The sequence below is a fragment of the Haemaphysalis longicornis genome, unplaced genomic scaffold, assembly GCF_048455015.1.
Source record: "Haemaphysalis longicornis isolate Haplotype H1 unplaced genomic scaffold, Haemaphysalis longicornis Haplotype H1 scaffold_1, whole genome shotgun sequence".
Taxonomy (NCBI): Eukaryota; Metazoa; Arthropoda; class Arachnida; order Ixodida; family Ixodidae; genus Haemaphysalis; species Haemaphysalis longicornis.
In genome coordinates, this window is record NW_027526203.1 from 455,035,720 (window position 1) to 455,057,968 (window position 22,249).

Genomic DNA, 22,249 nt, shown 5'->3' on the forward strand with positions numbered 1-22,249 from the left:
CAGCCCGATTATCGGTAGTGGCGTCAACAGATATCTGATTAATCGCACTCACATAAAGTGGTGGCGCCCTACCTACCCTCGAGCGCTTCGAATCCACAGAGGATGAAACCGCGGCAGTGAACGGCGCGTAGAGAGAGAGAGAGAGAGAGAGAGAGAGAGAGAGAGAGAGAGAGAGAGAGAGAGAGAGAGAGAGAGAGAGGGGGGGGGGGGAGAGAGAGAGAGATAAATTTATATCTGGTCAGATTAAGACCTATGCATCGTACTCTTCCGCAAGAAGAATCATGGCCAGCTGGTCAACGAGGGTCGCCGACGCCAACCACACTCGCCAGTTGGGAGGAGGAGGGTTAGGGCAATGAGGAGACTGTTGGGTAGCGGGGCAGGAGAAAAGGATGTGCTCAACATTTGCGTACGTAGCGGGGCAGTTGGGACAGTATGGATCGGCGCGATAGCCGTAGTGGTAAAGACATGCCGAGCAACGTACGCAGCGTAAGCCCGACGCTGCAGTTGGCTGCCGCCGCGGATGTCGACGCAAGTGCACCCGCACCGCATCCACGACTTAATGTCTGGTTAGCGCCCTCCAATGCGTGGTTGAGTACAAAAACAGAATAATTCCTTTGGAGAAATGGTTCACGCGTACACCGATTTAGCGCTGGCTTTCTCGTGCGCTAAATGTTTCACATTCAGCAAAACAACTCACGTCTGACTTTAGAGCGCGGCGGCTGGCAATCAGCTGATCTGAGGCGGCTACTTCATACGCGTCTGGCGATAGGTAGATCGTACTGTGCTGCACTCAAAAGCACTTGGCGTCGAGGTATTACTTTGCGTTCAGTGGGCAACAGTTTGGAAATGACGCAGTTCCCGCTGTCAAACGGACCACTGCGCTCACGTTCAAACCTTTGTGCCGCGACCGACTCGCACTCGCTCGGAGCTGTGCGCGGGGGCTGGGGTTGAATTGCAGATAAGGCTCTCACACTCATGAGCGGAATCATGACTTTTCGCGTAACCAACGCTAAAGCGGTAAAACTGACTATCGAATCACTCGCACACGCCTTGCACGGAAACACAAGGTATGCAGGTGAGCCCCCAGCTGGGCTCAATTATATCCCCAGTGCATTTCCTTTCCTTTTCTCTTGAACCACTTAGTAGTAGCAGTAGAAACACAAGGTCACCTCGCGGCCCGCGGCCTGCCTGGCCGCCATGAAGGCATGGAGGAGAAGAGGAGTGCCTCATCTGGGGGCCGTGCGCACAACGTCGCCTTGGCAACAGACGCTTGGCCACAGATATGGCGGCGCACTCGCATGGTTGCCTGCATGCATTCCACGCCATTGAATACCGGCTATAAAAATATCATTATTAATGCATTCGGGACGGGTTTCGACATGACAGTAGTCTCGTGTGATTCGGTTGCGCTGCTCCGCATCATTTAATGCTAAAGAATCTTTCAGTGCGCTTCCCGTCCCCGATTTAACCGAGCCTCGGGGAAAACCCATAAACCCAGTGTTAGGCTATGTTCAGACTACCGACGCAAAAGCCATATCGGGATCTATGGGCGTAAAAAACGGCACGTCCCGCACTTCGATTGGCTGAGACATGATACCAGCAAAGCTGTAACATGCGGCCTGTATTTTACGTACGTCGTGCGGTCTACATATTTCAGAGTAACGTGCGGCAGGTATTTGCTATTACCACGTTGACGCTGTTCCGCCGGCACGCGCGCACTCTGCTGCAATCAATCCAGCCAATCTCTCTCCTCTAACTCCTCTCCAACGAGTTTTTTTTTTCTTTTTCGCGCACGCGCATGTAGTTGCGTCGGAGTAGTGTTCTGCGTACACGGGACGGCAGGATTTTCCTTGCACCGAGCCATATAAAGCTCCGCTTTCAAAAAGCAGTCACTGTTTGTGTTTTCTGTAAGTGTAAGGAATCAAGCGGGCGTCTTCTGGCAGTATGCGAAGTTCCGAGAAGTTGTTGCTCGACTTTATAAGCTGCATTGTTGGTTATATCCTTAGAATATTCTCATGGAAGTGTAGTTCCTCATCTGATAAACTCGTTGCCTTATCAAGGAGCTACATACAGCGCACAGCCGAAAATCTTGCAGCGGGTCTGAGTGTATCACGATCGCAGCAGCTCCGGCGCGCTCCAATCACCGAAAGCGACAGTAGTCCCAACACCTCGTCGCGGGGACGGCAGTGCGACGGTAGAACTGTTTTTCTTCCGTTTCGCAAAGCGACATTCGCGGTTTGGAGCACAGCCTGGCAACGCCGCACCGCCCGCTAGCCCAGAGTGCGGGAAAACAAGTGAAAAGTGCAGCGGCGCGAAGGGGACGGCTGAAACGGCGCGAGGGCTCTCGAGGCGGCGCGCAAGCTCGGGCTCCGTTATCGGACCGGAAATAAATGGCCCCGGGGCTCAACCTTGGAAAGGGAGGGCACGGCGACTGTCGCAACAAAGAAAGCGGCACACCGCTGCGAGCGGCGCTGGTGTCCATCCAATTTATGGAATTCATTAGGGCTGGCTCAGGCGCGCCACGCAAGTGGGGACTCGGGAGGAAGGGGAGGGGGAGGGGGCGAACCTTGGCCCGCATGTTGGCCTCCGCGACACAGACGGAGGTGGCGGCGGAGGGGAAGGGTGGCCGTGGCTCCTCGCCCTCCTGCCGTTGGGGAGAAACAAAACAAAGAGAAGGGGGGGGGGGGGGGGGGGGCACCGGTGCTGTGGACCCGGGGCCCACTCTGTACGCAGCGCAGGGCGCTCGATGAGACATGGTGCCGTGTACGGTGAAATCGCTCCGGCCCTTGCAGGAGAGCCCGCAGCGTTCGGACAGATGCCGCTCGATGCTTGCGGACTCGATTACCATGAAGGTCAGACGAGAGCCAGCTTTGGTCGCGTTTGTTTTTCTATGGTGCCGATAGGTCGGTCACTCGGCCAAGGGGAGAGCAAGGCATGGCGCCAACGTGTGTAAAGCACGGGGCCCCGGCTTCCATATTACGAAACACCTATCTGAAATGTTACCACCAAGAGCCATGCAGAGCGAATGACGGCCAATAACGAAGCGCGTTTCGCGTCGGCGGCCAACCATGCCTTTTACCCCATTGGGCCACCGAGAAGGCTAAGATGGAAGCATGCGCATGCGCACGCACAGACAGACAGACAGACAGACAGACAGACGCAAATGAGCGGTGGGTATTGCTACTGAAGTTGAACTGCACTCCATTCTTCTAAGGTCTGCCTCCAGATAAAAAGATGAAAGGTTATGGCTCCAATCCGGACATAAATTTCGATTTTTCATTGAAGCAAGCGTTAATCTCGTGTAACAAGCATTTTTTAGTAAGCCGTCATTGTGAAGTGAGGCTGAGCCGTCATTTTGCGTCGTGTGGGTCCCTGCTGAAAAAAAGGCGAACAACAACAGTTACGTAAAATACTCACTTGGCAAAATATAGCCACGAGATGTTCTCGCTTTGTCTGGTATTGAACAGTCTAATATAAGACTTTGACCGCGATTCAAGCGGCTAAAATGAAGAGAAGGAACTGAAAATGTAAAAACCTTTACAACGAGTAGGGCGCATCCTGTAGTGCAGCCGCGTATACATGATGTGGTATGCATAATACTGCGGTAAACAGCAGGAATCAGAAATATATTTTTTTAATTTTACATCTCTTTTTGCACAATTTTATCCATCGGATGCTGTGTTTGAATGGGGCACTCAGACATTCAACCGTTTAAAATACGTCGTCAGCGTGCGTGTGTCGAAGCTCTTTCCAGTTAGAAGTGAATCATTTGTGTTTTTCAATCAATATACGTACCAGTTTATAGTAGCCGTAAGATACAGGCGTTCAATGTTTTTTTTTTTTTTTGGAAGGAACATATACGTCGTCTGCGCGCTTGTATCGACGCCTATAGTTTTTTTTTTTTTTTTGAGTTGCGAGAGAATTGTTCATCCTGTTTTTCATTGAGTCTACACACTATTTTGCAGTCACTGACGGATGCTACCACGTATGCATTCAATCGTTTTGTTGTAGGAATACTCACATCGTGAGCATTCGTGTGTCGAAGGGTAAACGAGGGTTCTGTAAGGTTCCAAAACAATAATTCATCCCGTGTTTATTTGAGTTCACCTGTGGGTTTACAACCATCGCCAAATACTCTGTTTGAATAAGGCACGCAGTATTCCCTTGTTTTGTTCCATGAATATTTACGTTGTCTGTGTACCTGTGAGGAAGCGTAAAATTATTTCTCCATTGGTTTCGCAGACAATATTTCGTTCCGTTTTTCCAATGTTTTGAGGGTGATTGAAGCAGCTGAAATTACGAGAAGCGACTCAAAAGGTTAAAACGTTACTGGCAAGTACGAGTAGGGCATCTCAATGCAGCCACGTGATAAGGCAGTATAAGTAAATAGGGCAGTAGAGCACGAAGCAAGGACGTCATTTTTTTTTCACTTTTAAAGCGTTTTTTTTAATTTCAAATCGGAGTCCTAGTCCCAACCCTGACCTTATTTCAGACTGTTCGTAATGAATGAGCCGGGTTTGCTCCACAGCAAGTACGACCGGCGCTCTATAGACACTCTACAGCCCCATCTCGATGCAGGTTACGTACCGCTATGCTATGCATAGTACATAGAACATGTACACGTACATGTAGCACATAGATAAATTTTTTGTCTGTTTGGCGCTCCAGCGCGTGTTTCACATGCGTGGGAGGGTTTTCCGTACGTTTATAAGAATTCATTATGCGAAATAAGAAAAAAATGTGCTTGCCCATCCAGCATGACGGCAGGTGAACTTTGTAGCCGTTCCCTTATCGCACTATGTTTCATGACTTTTTTTTAGATAGTACGTACTTTGTTGAGAGCAGACAATATACCGGCTACAAACTCCAAGAGAGAGTGCGCGAGGACTGGAGCTGATACGCGCCTTTCCGCGGCTTCAAAGGAGGATGAATATTTCTCCAAAGTGTACTTTTCTACATGGCACAAGTAGAAGGCCAGAGGTTGCCGAGGGTCCGCAATAAAGTACCGAGCAAAATATGCACTGCACTGATTCAGCGCATGTAAACTAGGATCCCTCCGGATCGAAAAAAAATATTGGGCCAGCCGCGGCGGACGTTTTTCTGATAAAGGAGAAAAAAAAGAAAAAAAAAACGCGACCGCAAGTTGAGACTTTCGAGCAAGTTTAAAATCCGGAGGTATTCGAAATTAGTCGCCTGTCCTTCACTATGGAGTGTATACGTGTAGCTTCGGCCCGCAAAAGGCCAGTTTTTGGTTTGCATGGACTTGAAGGGGCCGAATAAACAGAAAAATAAAAAAGAGAGGTAACGCGGGCCGGTTGGTGTTTATTGTTTAAACGGAAAAACAGCGCAATAGGCAGGACAAAGGAAGACGAGACACACGCAGCGCTGCGCGTATCCACTCTTACTTTGTGCTTTCTATTGCGCTGTCTTTCCGTTTTAGAAGGATAAAGACGGCGCGGTCCCGTTATTTTTGCTTTCTTTACCTTTTTTATGCTTGCCGGTTTCAGTGAAGTATTCTGCATGCTTTTACGCTGATATGCGACATATTGTCAACTCCGAATACTTCGAGGCACCATTTTTCTGGCTCGTTGATATCCCATAGTGTTTCTTGCCTTCGAACCCAGTTCACGGTATACATACAAGACGAGGATTTAAGTTAGCGAGGACATGAAGGTGTAGCAACATAATGATTGCGCGTTTAATAGAATTACAGTTTAATGGGCGTGACGAGTGGGCAACGCCCACACTCTGTTCTTCCCCACAGCGTATGGGGGGAAGGCCCAATTCGACGAGTGCATAGCGTCGAGATCTGTCTAGACGCCACACGGTCGTACGTCGCGCCAACAGCCGAGCTGCCGCGGTCCGCCCAGTGGAGCCGCAGCCGAAGCCGGCCGATCAATCCGCGGGCCGGTCGGGTCTGACGCGTTCGGGCGGCCAGGTGCTCACGGAGCGAGGCGGCATCGATCGCTGCGACGCGGTGTGACGTCACGCTCGCAGCGCGCGTGCGCCGCTCCGAGCCGCGGGCCGACTGCGGCGTGCGGTTCACGTGCCAGAGGACCGGAGCCATGTGCGAGTGGCGAGCCGGCGGACAGGCGCGAGTCCGCAGATAGCGGACCACGAGGAAATGCCGGAAACGCCGCGGCGCGTGCCGGCCGGCCGATCTGGGTCATCCGGTGGACCAGGCGGCTTTCACTCTCACCGGCTCGGCAGCGAGAGCAGTCGACAGCTGCTGCGCGCGGGAGTCGTCGGCGCGCCGTGATCCGGGACGGACGATGTTCACCAGCGGCACCGACGACGGCGGCGCCGCCGAGGAGGTCGAGCACACCGATCTCTTCCCCAACGAGCCGGCGGCCGACACGGCGCTCCTCGAGCCGCCGGAGGAGGATGCCGAGAAGCCCGAGAAGCCCCTCCCGGAGCCCGGCGTGCCGGACGGCCCCGTTGTCCGACTCAGGCAGCCGTGCGTGGCCAGCCCGGCGCGGACTGGCGAGCCGCTGCTCGACGTCAACGGACGGCGGCCCGACGCGCACCGCAAGTTCCTCGTCGAAGTGCGGCTGGACGCAGAGGAGCCCAAGAAGTCTGCGGCCCTGCAGTGGGACGTGTGCCACTTCAGCGCTCTGCCCAAGTGGCTGCAGGACAACGACTACCTCATCAACGGCCACCGGCCCCCGCTGCCGTCGTTCCGCGCCTGCGCGCTCTCCGTGTTCCGCGTACACACCGAGACGGGCAACATCTGGTCGCACCTGCTGGGCTCCTTGGCCTTCGCCACCACGGGCGCCATGTTCCTGTGGAGGCACAGCCTGCCGCTGGCCGAGCAGGCCGTGTTCGGCGCCTTCTTCTTCTGCGTGTTCCTCTGCTTCTTCACGTCCACGATGTACCACACCATGCACTGCCACTCGGAGCACATGGGCAAGTTCTTCAGCCGGCTCGACTACTGCGGCATCGTGAGCATCGTGGCCGGCTGCTTCACCCCCTGGATACACTTCCTCTTCTGGTGCGAGCCGCGCACCAAGCTCTTCTACCTGCTGCTCGGCTACGCGCTCTGCGTGGTCACCATCAACCTGACCATGTGGGAGAAGTTCGGCCGGCCCCACTTCCGCCACCTGCGCGCCTCGGTGTTCACGGGCCTCGCCGTCAGCTGCTCGCTGCTGCCCGGCGTGCACTTCGTGGCCGTGCACGGCCTGCGGCTCGCCTTCTTCGAGCTCGCCTACGGCTGGCTCCTGGCCATGTCGCTCGTGGCGCTACTGGGCGTGGCGCTGTACGCGCTGCGCGTGCCCGAGCGCTACTTCCCGGGACGCTGCGACATCCTCTTCCACAGCCACCAGTTCTTCCACCTGGCCGTCATCGTGGGCGCCTACATACACCTGCGCTGCCTGTGCGTCATGGCCCTCTACCGGCACTCCCCCGCCGGCGCCCAGTGCCGCGCCTGACAGCAGCTTCTGTGATACCGGGACGCCTCGCGAACGTGCACCCTGCGGCGTGCCACACACAGAGGGACTATTTTGCATACTTTTATACTCCTCCGCTGCGTAGGCGATGCACCCCTTCCGTCGTTCTCAGTTCGCATGCCTTTCCTCGCCTAGCGGTTTCTTGAGACCGGGCGTGCTTAGTATCGCCCTTTTTCGCCCCGCACCGCGCTTTCCCGTTGGCCCCGGTGTGCGGCGAGCGCCTCTTCGTTCAGCGACTCCGCCGCCTGACCCAGCGGCGGCGCCCCTGTGCGATTACGGCCATCCCGCGGCCAGCGGTAGCCCTAGTGTGGAAGACGTAACTTACGTGAGGACCATCTGGGCTGCACGTTAGACCTGCAGCTATAGCAAGCCGAAGGAAAAGCTTACGAATGCAATTTTACCAATGTGCCCCTTGAAGCGACCTTTTTCTATCTCAAACCACAGTGCCGCGATGTCGACTCCGGTTATCCTGGCCTTTTAATAATTTGTACGTGATGCACCTATTGTCACGCCCGCCTCTTGTAAAATATTTTGTTCCTTAAATCTCATCGCTTCATGCACATAGTTTTACGACCTCCGGGCGAAAGAAAGGAACAGCGTAGGCGCGATGTACAGTAGACTTTATAGGAAGAGTTTAGAATCCCGCTAAAATCAAGAACCACTTCTTTAAGCACAGACGTTGGCCGTTGTACACATCTTCTGGCTGCATTTTCGACCACCAACAATATAGGACACCCAACCAAGGGGACGTCACCGGCCAGGCAAGCTTGAGTACGATGACGTGCCTCCGGTTGGGCCTTCAGTGTGCATAATGCCTTCTTGCATATTATATCGCTCGCCTATTTCGCACGGAGTGACCATCCTACCAATTAGACAAGGCGCTGATTGGCACCAAAGGGTGATAAGCAAGGTGAAAACGGATCCGGTTTCTGATTGGCTGAGAAGCCCTTTGCTGATAGCAAATGTTGGACCATACGTTTATCTTGCCGAGCCTCTCACAGCGACGCTTGCGATAGCAGCCCTCTAGCAATTTTACTGCCCCTTCGGGGGCTTGTACAGTTAGGTTTCCAATTGCCTATGTACAGTACAAATGTCACACATGCTTCAAGAGTTTTCGACTTTATTGCGGAAGGGGTTGGAGTGAGAAATGTGTACATGTATGCCGACCAAGCGCTCTCGAGACTGCAACTTTCTAAGGGTCGCCTTTGAATAACTGTGCAGACAGAACACCTAGCAGTATTTTTAACCTCGCATCTCTTGTATACCATTCTCTAGCAATTTCCCACAATAATAAGCCAACACCTCGAGGAAAGCTTCCGTGTAGGTAGGTTCCCCCAGCCATCCGTGAAGGAAGCATAGGGAAGTACCGGCTGCACGACAAGGCGGTGGTTTCCGGGGCGGGATGTTGAGGACACACAAGCGCGTAGCTATACAGGTAGTGCAGAAAGAGGGGATTCTCCTAGGTCTTTCACCTCTTATTTTTTTAATGTAACAACGAAGCTGGGGCATCTATAATTGCCCATCTCGGGCGAGCACAACATCGCGCCGTAACCTTGGCAAAAAATTGTGAATGCGGGATATTTGGCGGTAAGCCATGTAGCTGTCAATGCCATTATCCTTCGCAAAGCAGCAAGGCATATTCATTGATGAATAAGGCACTGGGTATAGTTATTTCAACGAGACGCGTTGCTACGCGTCGTTCCCGCTACGCGTCGTTCCCGCTACGCGTCGTTCCCGCTCCTCGTAAAGAAAAGGATAACTACCAACTCTTCACAACGTAGATGCGAGAAATTGTTGGGCTAGCCAGCAAGAAATCAAGGTGCTTCACGCGTACAGCCTACCCGCTCCGAGCGTTGTGGCGGCGTGTTTGGCCTCGAGCGACCGCGACCGCTCTTTTTGACCACACATCATTTCACGTGCCATGCGTCCTCTTTCGCTCGAGAATATATGAGGCGTGGTATGTGGCCGATTGTGGTCCATTTGTACATAAGTCAACGTAGACTGATTCATCATTTACTGTTCCAGATTTCCTTTGCGCCCATTTCTTTTCCCTCGACGTATCACAATATTGTTGGCCAGGAAGGTACGCGCTCGTCAAAAACAAAACTCGGTAGCTATTTGACGCGGAGAGCCATATACTCCGGAGGAAGAAGAGGCGTAGACATTCCGGTCCGAGAGTATTTTGCCCCTCTTGGGGTAAAACGTAGTTCCCCAGAGTGGAGCGTGTAAAAATCCGGAACGCTGTTCCCAGAGTAGTCGCGCAGTCGACTGTTGAAATGAAGGCGCGCCAACCTTCGGTCGTATTAAAATCAAGAGAGAGCTTAGTTTTGCACAGCAGTGTGTCCAAATGGGCAACATGCGAGGCAGTTGCATGAGCGACCTTTTTACTCGCCTTCCTCTGGAGTGTTAGCCCGCCAACAACGGAGCACCGCGATGCCGCGCCCGCTCCTCGCTGTTCGCTAGTCAGGCATGAGTCCGCACCAGGGACGCAAGGCACGGAGGTCCCCTCGCCTGCGCCCTTGCGTCTCTGTGGGCAACGAGAACCACCAATAACCAGGGTTCACGGCAAACGGAGGTGACGGCGTGGGCCGTCGCACCCGACTTCGCCGCCACCGCCGCGCCATGCTGGGGAAATTCATCTTTAGCACTTCGATCATAGAGTTCCACCGGCTTTCTTACCGCGCCATCGAGTATGCGCGCCCATTTAGACCCACAAGGCACGGTACTGATGTGTGCTTTTCTCCGCACAGCAGTGTCGAGACTACCACACACGCATGAATTGTGATGCTGAACTAAAGTTTTCATAGTCGCTACACCGCGTCGACACTGTCGTGTGTGCACGGGAGAGCTCCGTGCTCGCAACCCGATCTATAGCTTTTAGCCACGCAACACTCAGAATAACCAGTTAAAAAGACGTGCTTATTTAAATTTAATAAACGCTGAGTACTTGCAATAAGTAATTACCTCGCTGCAAAGAATTTGGGACTCAGAAGTCAGAGCTGAAAGAGTACTTGAAAGAAGCCTGCATCCTTAAAGGGTAACGAAGGCCTAGCCGCAGAAGACTGCTAGAGCCTCTGTGGATTTTATTTAGCGTAATCGTTTCTCCTTTCTATCAGTGATCGGTCAGGTGTACCAAGTGAGTATCTGACCCCTTTAGGTGAGCAGATAGGTTGAGTGTCAGCAAACCGTTAAATTGGCTGGAAAATCTTAAATGATGAAGACGTCCGAGTGCTCGCAACTGGAGTCTGACATGTTACTGTCTTGAATTAGAGAAGTTCCGACAATTTTTCGAATCGTCTTAAGGCCCGCAGGTTGTCAGAGAGGCACTTAATTACCCGGCCTCCACAAAGGCTGCCATTTGTCTGACACCGACAGACTTGCACGTACGCATGTGAATTATATGCCACCTCGCTTTTTTCATTTTTTTTTTTTGTGCATCCTGATGCGAGCGGGTATAACCCGTCCACTTTGTCCAGGAAGCGCGATGGTTAACTGGGGCCTTTAGTTGTCTCTGCCCGTGGCAGATATTAACTTAAAGACACCATTAATCGGTTTGGTGCGCCGAGCGTGGTGGTCGCTGTGATTGTCCTGGCTTCCGCAATGATGGACTACCGCTTCATTGTTCTTTGCACGCACGGGATGCGCGCAAAGTAATTGGAAGGCCGTCTTCAGATGTGCGGGGGAAACGTCGCACTTGATATTCAGTGTCTCTATCCATGGGCAGCTTTAGAGACGCGATTAACCCGCCCTGCTCTAACACTTTGAATACCAAGACAGGGGTAAGATCATCCAAAAAGGACTGACTTGCCGGGGATCATATCACCGACCTTGGGACTCCAACTCGACCATAAAAATGGGAGCCCTCTCAACTACTACAACCGGCAGGTCTTGTAGCTGTAAATGGCAAGTGCAAGTGCAAGTCCATTTTATGGATCCTTAAAGGCGGAGGAATATGCAGCCGCCAAATTGCGAAATTTTATGTAAAATCCCAAAATAAATTATATTAGGCTGAATAATAGTTTCTCCCGCTTTTGAGTGATACGAAAGAGACTAAACGAAGGACAAAGAAGCAATATAAGCGCCACCATTTCTGCCTTGACGTGGTACGACATAGTTCTGAGTGCAAGAGTGTTTATTGTAAATAAACGGGCGACTTTTGATAGGCTGCTACTGAACGATCAGCGCGAAAGAAAAGCGAACGGATAGAAATACGCACAACACCATGTCTGGTCGCACGTCTGTCTGCGCATATTCTGCCTGTCTGCGTGGCTTCTTTAGTGGTGTTGGGCAGGCTCGATCGCCGTCTCTGCGAGCTGGGTCTCCACACTTTTTAGCGCTTGAGGAGACCGGCGATCGTGCGAAGTGCTCTTACCATGCAGTGGTGAGCGAGTTTCGTTTTCACGGCCTGTCCACCTACGTCACCACGGCGCTCGCTCTAGAGACCTCGGAGGTGTCGCACAAAGGCAGCCGCTCCGAATACTGTTACGAATACACAATAAATGAATTAAAAGAAAACAAAGAAAGGTGGAGAGGAATGAAAGAACTCTGCAGTTGTCGTCTCGTGTCTGCTTATTTATGACGTGGTTATGCCAAGCGGTCCAGCAAGGATCGCCAAGCTGGTCTGAGCCGCAGATATATGTTTTAAACCACTTCAGTGATCTGCTTTTCTCCCATGCTAGTTAATATAGATTTCTATCGTAAATTCAACGCGACTATTCTGGCTTCGTCAATACCATGCTAATCGACTGCCCAATCCAACATCTTGGCCACCGCATTTCTTCACCCACGGAGCTGTAACCAATTGTGGTACTCCGAATGGAAAATTGAAATGAGAAACTGGATATTGTTTTTCATATTTACAAAGTAAAGGTTGCTACTCCATCTACTTGCGGACGAAATGAATTAATGGCGTAAATAGCGAGACACCTTATATTGGTATTTTTTATAGATTCGCCAGGGTAGTTTTTGCTAGCTTTTTAGAGATTCGACACAGTTGTTCCTTTTCCATGCACGCGTTTCACAGCTTTCGTTGCACCTACCACGAAGAGCGTGGGAGCGTTTGCACAAAATGGCGCTTTTTATGGTAACAGGTGAAACGTGAACGTAAGACTAATACTGGCTTCGTATATCGGAGCCTAGGTTCTCTGGCCACCCTGGATTGGCTCACGTTGGCTAAAACGTACAGCATGACAGCCCGCAGTGCGCCTACGGGCACAGAGGTAACATACTTCGCAGTGGTTGAGGTTAACATAGATTGAGATACTATTGAAAATTCGTCGGGGCACTCAACTCTACTTATATGCTTTGAAGGCGAAATCACTAAGGTTTCCCCTGGCACCACTCATCAAAGACGTCTTTACTGCTACGCCGTGTTCTTGTCTTTCTTCCCGGGTTCCTTCTACAGGTTACCAGAATGCGGATCAACCACTCTAAAGCAATCTCGTGGTTCAGCTCTGCCACAAGGCACTCGGGCGTCCAATTCATGCCGCCAACAAAGAAAAGTCGGCGAACGGCAGCAACGTACCCATTTAACCCAAAAATGTAATCTGTGCTGCGGCACTGAGCAAGGCCGAACGTCACGATTGCATTGCGTAATTCCAGAGCGCAGACCAAATTTTCGAGTGAAATCTTAGGCTTGACATCATCATTGGCCGTAATTTTGTTGTAGGCTGCATGGAGCGGGCTCTTGAGAGCGTTGCGGTGAAGCTACATGTACTGCATGATTGCTTTAGAGAAATAGGAACTCCGCACTGAGAAGCTAATGATACGAAACAGGGAGCGAATTACTTTGGCATGCATACCGGCTACACTTCGCGCCACCACCTCTTAAGGGTGAACGTTCTCAGTGAATTGGGTGCACTATATTCTCCTCAGGTGCCGCCGCATGTTCTCCCCTATCGCTGCACTGCGCCGGCCTTTTTGGTACCATCCGCTGTGAACGATCAGCACTGGATTTCGCAGCTCATAAGCGGTATCCACGCGAAACGCAACCAGCGTTGCCCCCAAATGAGTTGCCTTGAGCTCCACCTGAAGAGAAACGAGACAGGAAAAAGTTGCGCACTGTGCAACTTTCCTTTCGGGTGCTTAGCTGCGTTTAGGTGCGCGCCAATAATTAGGTCTAGGTACGCTGAGTTGCCATGATATTATCTGAAAAGGGCGGTTGGCGAAAACCATTACGCCCTGGGTTCAAGGGGCACAAAATAAAGCAATAAGAGCAGGGGCACGATCTTTCCGCTCGATTTAAAATCCCCGGGACATCTGCACAGAAGCCATGTTGATGAGTCAAGGTTTTTTTTTGTTGGGAACTAATAAAGTTTCGTAAATTTCTTGTACCAAAATTGCTCGTGGGGGTTGTATTTGAGCTTCCTGAAGGAGTTCTTCGGTATTCAATCGTGTTTATTCTAGAAAATAATTATGCCGGCATGACACACCAACTCGGTTTCAAGGTGGTGGCGTCTTTAACTGGGTAATTACACTGACAGCCTAGTGTTCCCTACTTATAAAGACCGAGAAAGGCGACCGCGACCTTAAAGCCTAAATGATCATCGCGCCTTTTTATTATGTACGATTGCCGAGAAGCCAACCGAAGGGGATGTCATCAAACTTAAAAAGAAAAGGTCGCGACCCACGCCTCTATGAATTACAAACCATGTACGAGGTTCTCATTCCAATCGCGCGAATACACCGAACGAAAATGCCTCCTCCTAGAAATCTGACGTGGTTCGCACAGATTACTCGAACCTCTAGAAACGAAAATCCTCATCGGTTCTGCTTTAATGATCTCCTTTAGTTTGTCGGAAATGAGAACGTCCCGCGTACTTGGTCTCACACCTGCCATGAACGTGATGAACAAACATTGCGTATGCGGCCGCATGTTCACCTCGTTCACGCAACGACGTTGAAGTTTAGTTGTGCAATAGTTTAAAAGGGTGATCCGACATAAAAGGGCTCGCCAGGAGCGATCGCTTCCAGACAGCGCCGAGTTAGTAAACCCTGAGGATCGTGTGCGTCGGCGGCGAGTCAGAACAGTCTACCGGCGCCCACTGTTTCGATGCTGGAAGCAACAGTGCTCCCGAAATATTACAGCGAAGCTGAATATGTCCATCGTCCCCGTTCTCAGTTCCGTGGGGAACGAAAACTCGGGCGCCTGTATTCAGCGAAAAGAAAAATTTATAAAAAATAAGGGAAGGTCTCAGGGCCTTCATATTTTAATATGTCTTTATTGCCCCTGGAAAAATGTCCTTTCAGCAATACAGTTCTCTTTAGAGGTGAAGCCAGCTTTAAGGAGATCGGTGTCAGCTTGATCCTTGTAAGCTGATAACATTCGACGTTACGCAAGCCAGATGACAAGCTGGATTTCCTTGCGCAGTGAAGCGAGGGAGTACGATCACAGCCCCTCCTTATACTCCCCTCCACCGCCTTTGCCTCTTTCCCGAGCCGTGTACACTGCTCGCCACAGGCGGCGTCTATCTCCTCCTTGCCAATTTTAGGCGTGTAATTGGGGTGGGTCGTGCACACGCAGGCAGGCTGCACACGACATACCCGTTCTGCCCGGGGAAGATTTCAGAGCGGGCTTCCCACGGCCCCATGCGACCTCACTGCTGTCCTCCGTGCTCGAGCGGTTTGGGTTGGTGCGGAGCCTGCGACGCGGGAGGGAAACGGACAGTCACGTGTTTGTCCGAGAAGAATTCCTTGCTTGGCTAGTTGGTGAAGAGATTTGAAGCGCAACAACAACACACGGACGAAGAACAGAGTAGACGAGACAGGCGCTAACTTCCAACTATTTTATTCGGCTACGCGTGTGCTTATATTCCCAAGTAAAAGAGAGGGCGAGAAAGAAGGAGCGTACACATACACAGATGATAACAAAACCAGATATGTTTACAGCACGTTTTTTTTTTTTTTCAGAAAAACCATTTCGCTACTGTACAGAGCAATCGAGGTATCACTTACACAGTCATCGGCTCTATCCCTGATATAAAACGCTTCGGCTAATTCTCTCGCAGCCCTGTTCTTGCTTTTGTTTAGTATTCTTATCTCTTTGAACCATGGCTCACAACCGCAGGCACGAGAGTGGGTGGGCAAATGTGCTTCATTATCTTTTCCAAGGCACAATTCATGTTCCCTGGCTCTCTCGTTGACGCAACGGCCCTTTTGGCCAACGTAAGACCTTCCGCAAGATAGCGGGATTTCGTATACAACATCGACAGCACAGTCGACATAGCGATTTGCGTGTTTCTTCCCACATGCCTTCTTCCTGCGTTCACCCGATATGCACCTGCCTCGCCTACTCTGTTCTTCGTCCGTGGGTTGTTGTTGCGCTTCAAATCATGACATGCTTGTCCGATGGAATAAAACTGCAGTCCTTCCAAGTTCTATTCAGCTAAATAGCTAGAAAGTATACTCATCCCAAATTACACTCACACGTGTTTTGTTCTGCACCCTCCTTGCACTGCGCCCAGCTTCGCTGATCATCCTTCTTCTTAGAGTGTAACGGCATCGTTCTGTTGTGTGCGCTGTTCGTCTGCCTGTGCATGTACGTCATACTTACTAGGGATGAGAACGAGGATGGTGATCCTCCTCCTCCTCCTTCTCCTCCTCCTTCTCCCCCTCCTCCTCCTCCTTATTTCCACTCACGGGAGGAAGGAATGTCTCTCATACTAAAAATATCACTCTTTCTCTATCAAAACCCGCTCTGAGGCTCCCAGCATTTCGCGGTCATTTCGGTACATATTGCCCAGAAGGATGTGAAATGCTCCACTATTTCTTCCATGTGTTTTTTGAGAACTCAGTTTCTAGCTAAGACGAAGCCTATACGTTTGTAACAGTAGTGCAGGCGGATATGTGCACTTTTCCAGTGTCCACCAAAATTTACCGATACGTAGTAGCGTCCTTACGAAACTACCAGTGTTTGTGCCGTATCTGATATGAATAAGCCACTTGCAGAGTCACCGCTATGCGATATTTCAAATTTTATAAACAAGACCAAGAAGCAAACAGGCAAACAGCATCGCGTTTGGTAACGAGGGAAACGGTATGTTGTGCAGTATACAACATGCGCCTGCACAACAAAATCGAAGGCGCTCGCTTCACACATTTTTTTTTTTTTGGTTAGTTGGAAATGAACAGCGGGCCTGTTAATTATTATATATTCTTCAACGCTAGCTTTTCGAAAATAATTGATTAACAAAAAAAAAATGAAACGGTGGACAGCTAACTTTGCCGCAAGTAAGTGCCCACAAAGACTATATGCAGTAGTCTTTGTTCTTGCGACAGACTGAGCAAGAATGGAGGAGGACTTTCTCGCCCCACGCGCAACCCATTGCTAAGGGAGCTTTTCTTTCGCTCCAAGTTGTACTTCAGCGTCATTTTTGCCCACCTCATGTCATAGGAGCGGGGAGTCCCCCTCGCGTTCGGAAAGAACAAGTACGAATAACTGACTCATGTCCCTTTAATGATGAGCCGGGGCTTGATCTGCCAAGCTTCTGAAACGACGGCGAACACGAACTGAGAATTATCTGCAGACACCGGTTGCCAGTCTTGAGTGCCGCAGACACACAAGCCGCCCGTGCACGGGGTGATAGCATCGTAATGCCCCTTCCTTTGTCACAATACCGCAAGACGTGAACACGTATGCGTTTTAATCGGCTCAAGGCGGTTTTCGCGCGTGAGACTTGTCAATCGAGATACACTGAGCGCTATACTGTTGAATGATTGCCGTAAGGTATCTGCTGGACGTTTTGATCAGACGTAATTGCAATTTTTACCACTCAGTACACTATAGCCTGTGCAGACAGTTCACGCAGTCAGCGTTGGAAATAATCTGCCAAGACTGCAGAGAGGAAATGGGGTAAGTGTACCTGATAATATTTATGCTTCTGTGACCACTCTGCGATTATCCCTTTGTTTCTGGAAAAGCAGTGAAACTATGCTGATGAACGTTTTACGATACGATCTTGCTATTGCTGCAAAAATAAAAGCGTTAGCACCATACACACTGCCCCTAAGGGCATTTAGGCTCCCCCAACCTAAGTCTGCGGACTTTTTAAAATTCCAGCACACGTGCCCGGAGAGATGAAGTACAATTAGTGTCCAAAACCACTTCGTCAAAATAAAAAAGACACACACCGGTGGAACCCCCTCCTCACGGCCGCGCCCCATAGCCAATGGGCGATTATCAGCTGAGTGATTCCATGCCAAACGTCCCAGAAGAAATGTACAAAACAGAATAAATGTGGAAAGAATGAAACAAATCGGTGGGTCACAAAGGCACAGTTGCGCCCAGCTGACCCTGTAGTTTAAGGGGACACTGAAGGCCACCAGTAAGTTTGTTTTAAACGAAAGTCTGACCTTCCCACAGCCATTTCAGCGTTAATTCAGTGCCGAAAGATGCCTGAATTGCTGAGAAATCGCTAATCAAGCAACGCATTTCCCTTATTTCCCTCGAAGTGATTCCATGACGCAGCCGCTGTCAGCGTCAGGCTAAACCGGTAACAAGCGAGGCAGCGGAGATATAAAGCAGCCTAGAAGAAACCGAGCAAAACGCTACCACGTACCAAGCGGTCTCGTCAGTTTCAGTCAAATCAATCGTGCTTTCCCGACTTCCCACGTCCTTTGCTGCTCCGGTCCACCAAACGAAATGTTTCTGCATGTGACCTGTGATCATCACAGACGCTTTGTTGAAAAAAAAACATACATATTGTCCTCTTTAAGCCGTGTGAACGTTGGCGTCGCATCAACCACTCGGGTTGAGCACGCCTCCTCGCATAGCGGTATCGGCACAAGCATGGTCGAGTGGCGCCATCCAGCGGCAGCCGGGGAATAAGATGCGTACGCCAGACGTTGCGCACACTTGAAAATACTGAATTTAGCCAAAACAAGCGTTTCCGTGCTTTTCAGTGCAGCAAAAGCACGCGGAGTGTCATATTAAAAGTGATATGCACACAGTACTGTACAAGGATCACACAATTATCTGGCCGAGTATTGCCCCAGTTATAGCACCCATGATATTGTTTCTATAGCTTTATTTTCGCCCTTTGACGTTCAAATATGGCACTACCAGTGAAGTTCTTATAAACTTGTGACGGCGTATTGCTAAAATAATTGTCACGCAATTTCAACCCCCTCCAGTGTAAGTTGCGCGGTATACATCTAGTGATGGCGAGACTTGTATTCACGTTTTCGCTATCTTCTACCTTATTTTACAGAAGCTACGCGTAAGTGTGGAGTGGTACATTCGTGTACTCGGTGGGCCAATCTATCGATCCAGACAAACTTGTATTTTGACTTCGGTGACCTTTTAAGAACAATAACTGGTTCCTATTCGGGTGACTTCGCAGCATAGCATATATCCTCGTCTCAGGATTTGGTACAATCTGTTCCTCCATATGAGCAGTTAAAAAATCTGGGCTTAATTTTCCCCGTGAAGACCATTGCCGTGGTGGCGCACCATCTCCGACTTACAAAAATGGCGGTGGTTCTTTAGTCCCATCAACGAATAGCAGCTATGATGTTTAGAAAATGGCTTCATAAAAGTGACTCTTGTGCCTTGTAAGCCTAATACCTGAAAAGGTTTGGAAGCGGCGACAATAACCTTATTCATTTATAGCAATGCATTTGCAAAGATTTATTGTATATTGTAATAACCGGGTACTGTATAAGCCGTCCTGAATCAAAGTGATAGAAATTTTTCTCTGTGTGTTGGCGATTTCGGACGCGTCAGTACATCAAAGAGGTTCAAGTGTAATAAGATAAATCTGTGATGTTCTGATAGTTCGTGCAACCCATGTCAGGCGTAGAGCCAATATCTCAATGCGTTACAATGCTTATGTTCGCAGCCCTTCCGCAAGTACCTCTCCATGGATGACTTTACACGATAAACGCGTCCAGGCGCAAAAAAGGAAACAAGAATTAGGGCTGAGGCCGAAAACAAAACACTTCCAACGTCCGACCTAAATAGCTAAGTGAGAAAGCGATGAGAAATGCTACGGGAACAAAAGATACTTTTCCAGTTGCTCGGAATCCTCGAGGCCTGCCACCCTCGAAGAAGCCGGAAATAATCGTCGCTCTGCTTAATATTCGGAGGTGACCTAACATTATAAACAAGAGCAAATATGTACCTCCAGAAACAAATGGGAATCGAGTGTCGGAATCACTCCATTCATATTCAAGATCTCGAATATTCCAACAACCCCTACGCTATCCGCATTCCACGAGGCGCGTTTGGTGGATTTTTAACGCTTCAGTGTTCGCACAGTTGATAAATAGATAATATATCGGGGCCCTGAGAGTGATAGCTACCCGCAAAAGAAGCAAAAAAATCCCATGAGGATATATTGTGACCAATTCCAGCTGTATAATACGGCGTATACGAGGCAGGGCCAGAGAGGTGCATAGGCAGTGCTATGCATGGCTTGAAATTTATGCCAGTTATCGGGATTACTAACAATCAGCGCTATTTCATGATTTAAAAGACAACGCAGGTAATGCAAACTTCGCAGGCCTCGTGCTGTTAGTTTAGTTGACAGGCTAAACTCCAAGCGTAACAGTACAAAGATCGCATGAGTGTAAACGCTGGGACTAAAAAAAATGTTTAGGACGAATTTTGAGCCCACCAGGAGAAAGAGTTGAGATCGCCCTGTGTAAAACACCGAACGTTGCAGTGGTTCCGTGTACCTAGTAGGGCTCGCTTGCAGCATGGTTTAGTATACAGACCCACGTGCTAGAACATCTGCTTATGATGACGCATCTCCGTAATACTTTTCTTGCAAAAATATTCTTAAATACAATTACTATACCACAGTCGTTGTCCCGTGAGCATTTGACCATTGTCTTTAGTTCTCCAGAAGTTACAATGGATGTTGGCAGCCAACCCGTGGGAAACTGACATTCATGAAGTGCTTGCAGGCTTGTTCATTGTGTTAGTTTCGTTGATGAGGAATGTAAAAGGCGTTAAGAAAGCCACAACGACAAAAAATAACGGCAGGACCACCGCGAGGGACGCAGAGTCCACGCATCCCTTTGGCTTAGGTTTGCTTAGAAGATTTGTCGCTGTATTTTATATTATCCGACTTACCCTTCGTTGGTTTCACCAACTTGAGATATGCCACGGCACCAATGTGTCTCCTTTGACAATAAATAAATAAATAAATAAATAAATAAATAAATAAATAAATAAATAAATAAATAAATAAATAAATAAATAAATAAATAAATAAATAAATAAATAAATAAATAAATAATTTAATTAATCAAAAATATATAAATAAATAAATAAATAAAAATAATTAATAAAGAACGAAAGAAAAAAGAAAGAGCAAAAAAACTAAAAGAAATTCCCTGGGGCACTTAAGTCTGCGTACGAACGAGTACGTTGCCGCTCTGAGGGAGCTTGTGTTCTCGAGGGGACTGCCAGAAGAGCATGCCAATAACTTAGATAACTAGAAAAAGGCCATCAGAAGTTCTACAACTGTTAATTAGCAAGCAGCTATCACCCAGTTCTTTGAAGTGAGACAATGCCACAGAAGGATTTTTTTTTTTTTTCGTGTGTGCAAGTTCCCTTGGGCTTTTAAATTGTTTCAAGAGAGATATCGGCGTACATTCCACCTCATGTGTTCATTTTAAAATATAAACCTATTTTGCACTGCAGTCATTGTTTTTTTAGATGTCGTTAAATTTGTTTTTATTGGGCTTAATATACAGGCTACTCAGTATCAACGGCCGCTCGACCGTTGCTATCGCCGGTGTCGATCTTCACGCCTCCCGAGTCAGCGCGAACGCGGCTTCGCGCGCTCCAAAAAGCGCCGGTGGTTACTCAGGTGCCATCTAGAGATCGCGGTTTGCCGGCACTTCGTTTGCGCAATTGCTGATTCCGAATCGTTGATTTCATTGATTGTAGGGTTTAACGCGCCGACGCAACGCAGGCGATGAGGCGCGCCGTAGTGGAGGGCTCCGGATTGATTTTGACCACCTGGGGATCTTTAAAGGAGCCATGAAGACAAAATACAAGTTGGGTTTATTAGAAAAACTGCTTAGTCCCGATAACAATGATACCAATATCATCGCAATCTTCGAACAAATAACGGAGATATTAAAGAAAACGTGTGAAGCAGTCGCGACCCCCTAGCCAATTTTCCGCAACTTTTCTATGACGTCACAGAACCTTGTTTATGCGATTGGCGGCCGCCTAACTGACCTGTCGCGACGACACATGCCTGGACGTCTGTAATGGGGCCTCTAGTTCCATTTGACCGCATCACTTGAATGCTAACGTGCAGTTAACGCACTGAAAATTATGTTTTATTGCTGGCCCGTATGACGTCATTCTTGCTCATAACACGTCACTGTAGCGCAAAATTTGAAAGTTTTTAAATACTTCTTGCTTTTTTTTGTAAAAAAAAACATCTTTTGTGGCTGTAAGGGAGCTCAGTGAGATACTGAATCCTAGTTATTTCAAATTAAACGAAGTTGTATTTTCTCTTCATGGCTCCTTAACATGCGCCGAAATCTCGTACACAGACGTTTTTGCTTTTCGCATCCATCATAAACGCGGCCACCGCGGCCAGGAATCGAACCCGAATCCTCATGCTCAGCTGATTACGACTCGTGATGACATTCAAACTTCCGAACTTGGCTCTCCTCCGGCCGAAGCGACGCAGATCGCGGTACGCTCAACCCGGCGCGGCTGATAGCTTTCGAAGCCATTACGGCGAGTGGAGATCTTGAATTTCTTCGCGGGCATTGTGCCGGTAGCGGCAGGTTCGACGCCCACATAGTTTAGTTCGTTCGTTAGCAAACAGCGGGTG

General features: G+C 49.4%; 1 pseudogene; it reads left to right on the forward strand.

Annotated features, from left to right (window-relative positions):
* The first annotated feature begins 5,983 nt into the window (after positions 1-5,983).
* Positions 5,984-11,995, forward strand: LOC144156064 (adiponectin receptor protein pseudogene; annotated as a pseudogene).
* Positions 11,996-22,249: the final 10,254 nt, after the last annotated feature.